The following is a 5809-nucleotide window of genomic DNA, read 5'->3' as shown; positions in this document are numbered from 1 at the left end:
GGGCACCTTCGCGGACGGCCACTGTAGTTAACTAAATGAGACTTTGGTAATTAGTAGGCACTCAAGAATGTGTGCATCGGTCGGGATTAAACGTCCGATGCGCCATATGCGTTCAACTTATCAATGTTCATGTGTCCTGCAGTTCACATTATGACGCGCATTTAGCTGCGGTCTTCATCGATCCATGAGCCGAGTGATCCCCTGCCTAGGGTTTAAAGAGTGCCTTTCGGCGCCGAGTGGCGTAACCGCGTTCAAAGTTTGGTATGCAACACACTCGACCTGCAACAATGGGTTACTCAAACTTGTACAAGTACAAGTGTTGTCTCTTACGAGACGTCTTGATATGCTCTCTACAAAAGCGTGCGCTAGAGTAGGTACAAATTAATGTACGTCCCAGATAGTGACGATCTCTGGGAGGAAGGAAACATATCAAGACTTATAGGAACGGCCTCACCCGTAAAACTCACAACTCATTCCTTGGGTTTGGAAGTGTCCATGTCGGTGCCGAGTACAAGTTACCGCGTTCAAAGTTTGGTAAGCAGCGCACTCGACCTCCAACATAACACTTCACGTCTTGATATGCTCTCTACAAAAGCGTGTGCCTATGTAGGTACAAATTAATGTACGTCCCAGATAGTGACGATCTCTGGGAGGAAGAACCTTAAGGAACTCCCCGCACATATCAAGAATTATAGGTAACGCTGCCAATTACCTGTTTCTCTTAGTAAAACTCACAACTCATTCCTTGGGTTTGGAAGTGTCCATGTCGGTGCCGAGTACAAGTTACCGCGTTCAAAGTTTGGTAAGCAGCGCACTCAACCTCCAACATAACCCTTCACGTCTTGATATGCTCTCTACAAAAGCGTGTGCCTATGTAGGTACAAATTAATGTACGTCCCAGATAGTGACGATCTCTGGGAGGAAGAACCTTAAGGAACTCCCCGCACATATCAAGACTTATAGGTAACGCTGCCAATTACCTGTTTCTCTTAGTAAAACTCACAACTCATTCCTTGGGTTTGGAAGTGTCCATGTCGGTGCCGAGTACAAGTTACCGCGTTCAAAGTTTGGTAAGCAGCGCACTCAACCTCCAACATAACCCTTCACGTCTTGATATGCTCTCTACAAAAGCGTGCGCTATGTAGGTACAAATTAATGTACGTCCCAGATAGTGACGATCTCTGGGAGGAAGAACCTTAAGGAACTCCCCGCACATATCAAGAATTATAGGTAACGCTGCCAATTACCTGTTTCTCTTAGTAAAACTCACAACTCATTCCTTGGGTTTGGAAGTGTCCATGTCGGTGCCGAGTACAAGTTACCGCGTTCAAAGTTTGGTAAGCAGCGCACTCAACCTCCAACATAACCCTTCACGTCTTGATATGCTCTCTACAAAAGCGTGTGCCTATGTAGGTACAAATTAATGTACGTCCCAGATAGTGACGATCTCTGGGAGGAAGAACCTTAAGGAACTCCCCGCACATATCAAGAATTATAGGTAACGCTGCCAATTACCTGTTTCTCTTAGTAAAACTCACAACTCATTCCTTGGGTTTGGAAGTGTCCATGTCGGTGCCGAGTACAAGTTACCGCGTTCAAAGTTTGGTAAGCAGCGCACTCAACCTCCAACATAACCCTTCACGTCTTGATATGCTCTCTACAAAAGCGTGCGCTAATGCAGGTACAAATTAATGTACGTCCCAGATAGTGACGATCTCTGGGAGGAAGAACCTTAAGGAACTCCCCGCACATATCAAGAATTATAGGTAACGCTGCCAATTACCTGTTTCTCTTAGTAAAACTCACAACTCATTCCTTGGGTTTGGAAGTGTCCATGTCGGTGCCGAGTACAAGTTACCGCGTTCAAAGTTTGGTAAGCAGCGCACTCGACCTCCAACATAACCCTTCACGTCTTGATATGCTCTCTACAAAAGCGTGCGCTAATGCAGGTACAAATTAATGTACGTCCCAGATAGTGACGATCTCTGGGAGGAAGAACCTTAAGGAACTCCCCGCACATATCAAGAATTATAGGTAACGCTGCCAATTACCTGTTTCTCTTAGTAAAACTCACAACTCATTCCTTGGGTTTGGAAGTGTCCATGTCGGTGCCGAGTACAAGTTACCGCGTTCAAAGTTTGGTAAGCAGCGCACTCAACCTCCAACATAACACTTCACGTCTTGATATGCTCTCTACAAAAGCGTGCGCTAATGCAGGTACAAATTAATGTACGTCCCAGATAGTGACGATCTCTGGGAGGAAGAACCTTAAGGAACTCCCCGCACATATCAAGAATTATAGGTAACGGCCAATCACCTATTTCTCTTAGTAAAACTCACAACTCATTCCTTGGGTTTGGAAGTGTCCATGTCGGTGCCGAGTACAAGTTACCGCGTTCAAAGTTTGGTAAGCAGCGCACTCGACCTCCAACATAACCCTTCACGTCTTGATATGCTCTCTACAAAAGCGTGCGCTAATGCAGGTACAAATTAATGTACGTCCCAGATAGTGACGATCTCTGGGAGGAAGAACCTTAAGGAACTCCCCGCACATATCAAGAATTATAGGTAACGCTGCCAATTACCTGTTTCTCTTAGTAAAACTCACAACTCATTCCTTGGGTTTGGAAGTGTCCATGTCGGTGCCGAGTACAAGTTACCGCGTTCAAAGTTTGGTAAGCAGCGCACTCGACCTCCAACATAACACTTCACGTCTTGATATGCTCTCTACAAAAGCGTGCGCTAATGCAGGTACAAATTAATGTACGTCCCAGATAGTGACGATCTCTGGGAGGAAGAACCTTAAGGAACTCCCCGCACATATCAAGACAAATAGGTAAGAACGGCCAATCACCTGTCTCTCTGCGAGACGTGTATAAAACACTGAATATAACTCACAACTTAACCCGTAAGTAGGGAAGTGTCCATGTCGGCGCCGAGTGCAAGTTACCGCGTTCAAAGTTTGGTAAGCAGCGCACTCGACCTCCAACATAACCTTTCCCCGTCTTGATATGCTCTCTACAAAAGCGTGCGCTAATGCAGGTACAAATGAATGTACGTCCCGGATAATGACGATCTCCGGGAGGAAGAACCTTAAGGAACTCCCCGCACATATCAAGACCAATAGTTAAGAACGGCCAAGCACCAGTTAGGGAGTGCGTGTAGGCGCCGAGTACAAGTTACCGCGTTCAAAGTTTGGTATGCAACGCACTCGACCACCAACACAACACGTCCCGTCTTGATATGCTCTCTACATAAGCTTACGCAAATGCAGGTACAAATGAATGTACGTCCCGGATAGTGACGATCTCCGGGAGAGAGAACCTTAAGGAACTCCCCGCACATATCAAGACTGAGGTTTTGCCGTGCATGTCAGCGCCGAGTGCAAGTTACCGCGTTCAAAGTTTGGTAAGCAGCGCACTCGACCTCCAACATAACACTCCAACCTCGTTATAACTCATTATAACCACGTTAATGATCCTTCCGCAGGTTCACCTACGGAAACCTTGTTACGACTTTTACTTCCTCTAAATCATCAAGTTCGGTCAACTTCGGCCGTGCCAACTGCAACTCACGAAGGAATCGCGGAAGGTGTGCCTCCAGAGACCTCACTAAATAATCCATCGGTAGTAGCGACGGGCGGTGTGTACAAAGGGCAGGGACGTAATCAGCGCTAGCTAATGACTAGCACTTACTAGAAATTCCAGGTTCATGGGGACCATTGCAGTCCCCAATCCCTACTAAATGAGCATTTGGGTGATTTCCCGTTCCTCTCGGAATGGGGGCGCCATAAGGCGAGAACACGCTGCTGCTCACATTGTAGCACGCGTGCAGCCCAGAACATCTAAGGGCATCACGGACCTGTTATCGCTCAATCTCATCTTGCTAAACACAAGTTGTCCCGCTAAGCAGGGCAAACTAAGTGACGGGCACCCGTGAGGACACCCGCCACTCCTAACGTCAGGTGCGCCCGGAGGCACACTACTGACAGCGTTCTAGTTAGCTTGACTGAGTCGCGTTCGTTATCGGAATTAACCAGACAAATCATTCCACGAACTAAGAACGGCCATGCACCACTACCCTTAAGTTTGAGAAAGAGCTATCAATCTGTCTTACCTCAATAAGTTCGGACCTGGTAAGTTTTCCCGTGTTGAGTCAAATTAAGCCGCAAGCTCCACTTCTTTTTTTTTTTTTTTTAAATTCTTCAAGAGTTCTTTATTGAGGACCATTGTTTCCCGAAAGAACCCCGCTCCTACCGGCGGGGGGTTACCACTAACGGATTTCCCCCCGCCGGGAATTCCGCCCGTTTGGGCCTTTCTCTTTATTTATTTGAATTCAAAAAACTTTTTTTTTTTCACTATTTTTCCTTTCGTGAAAGGTTTTCGTTGCCGCCTTTTTAACATTAAATATGTTCCGGTAACCGTTGTCCTTGTCCTAATCCTTGCAGGTTTCACCGTATCATCACAGAGCTGCGTCAGCGCGCGGACACGTTCGCCGATGTTACGGCAGCTCGCTCGTCATCTGTGAGGCTGCTTCTTCGTTCGGCAAGCTGGGAGCTCGGCAGCTCGTCCCGCGGGGGAGGCTGAGCCTCGACCTCCGCTTGCCGTTGCTCCAGCCGCCGCTGCCTCTCTCTCTGCCGCCGGTTAATGCGACGCCGCTCCACTTCCGCTGCAGATGGTGGTAGTCGCCCACGTCGTTGGCGACCCTGCGGAACAGCTCCTAGCACTCCGGCCCGACGCCTTTCCCGGTATTGGAGCTGCATAAAGTTACGCCGCAGTCGCCGCATCTCCATCGTGCGTGGGGAGGGAGGCAATCCCCGGCTGCGCGGGGGGATTGGCGGTTCTGGAGGGCTGACCTCCTCCTCCTCGACCTCCCCTGTCGGCTCCGCTACGTCGTCGGCCGCGTCGTCATTGGCCGCTGCGCGTGCCAAGATAGCCGGGACGACCTCGTCCACGCCGAGCCGCTCCTGCCGACGCCGCTGCCGCATCCGCCGGGCGCTGCGGTTGCGCACCTCTCGGCGTCGCATCAGCCGTCTCCGCTCTGCCTCCGCCATGTCCTCGGGCGGGCTGGCTGCTGGATCTGGCTGAGCAGCCTCAGCGACTGCCAAGGTAAGCTGCTCCTGCCGCCAGTCCTCCTGCAGAACGGAGAGGATCTGCCGAGCCGCTTGCTGGATGCGGTCCCACGACTCCGCGCTCTCCAGCAGACGACTGCCGATGTTGTCCTCGTCGACGCCGCAGCAACTCCGCGCGAACATCCGCGAAGCGGGGACACACGAACAGTACGTGGGCCACCGACTCGACCGACCCTGCGCACCTGGGACAGTCCGGGGACGGAGCGAACCCGAACACGTGCAGGAACTCGTGGACGAATGCGTGTCCACTCAATACCTGCGAGAGGTAGAAGTCTACCTCCCCGTGCTTCCGTCCCGTCCACAGGCGCACGTCTGGCACTTGTCGGTGGGCCCAACGTACATAGCGGCTGGTGTTCTGCGCCGCCTCGTCGTCCCACTGTTGCTGCCACAGCTGCTGTGATGCCTCCTTCTCCTCCTGGCGAATCGCCTCTCGACTGCTGTCCGGGCTCAACTGCAGTCGGTTGTAGCAGCGGGCGTCTTCCTTCACCAGGAGGTGGTAGGGCAGTTCTCCGGCCAAAACCACCGCTACCTCGCAGCTGGTGGAGTGGAAGGCGCTCGTGATGCCCTGGGCCAGGGGCCGTTGCACGCGGTCCAAAATCCGCCTGCACCACTGCAGGTCCGCGGCTTCTGCCCAGACGGGTGCGCCGTAGCGGATGATGGACGCGGCCACTGCGGCGA

General features: G+C 51.2%; 1 non-coding gene across 1 annotated transcript; it reads right to left on the bottom strand.

Moving 5' to 3' along the window:
• Nucleotides 1-55: 55 nt before the first annotated feature.
• Nucleotides 56-213, bottom strand: LOC121601123. The gene has a single exon (XR_006006012.1). It is a non-coding gene; the product is annotated as a 5.8S ribosomal RNA (ribosomal RNA).
• Between the last annotated feature and the right edge of the window lie 5596 nt (nucleotides 214-5809).

Source organism: Anopheles merus, unplaced genomic scaffold (genome assembly GCF_017562075.2).
Source record: "Anopheles merus strain MAF unplaced genomic scaffold, AmerM5.1 LNR4000029, whole genome shotgun sequence".
Lineage (NCBI taxonomy): Eukaryota > Metazoa > Arthropoda > Insecta > Diptera > Culicidae > Anopheles > Anopheles merus.
The sequence above is the reverse complement of the archived record's forward strand: the minus strand, read 5'-3'. Positions and strand labels throughout refer to the sequence as shown.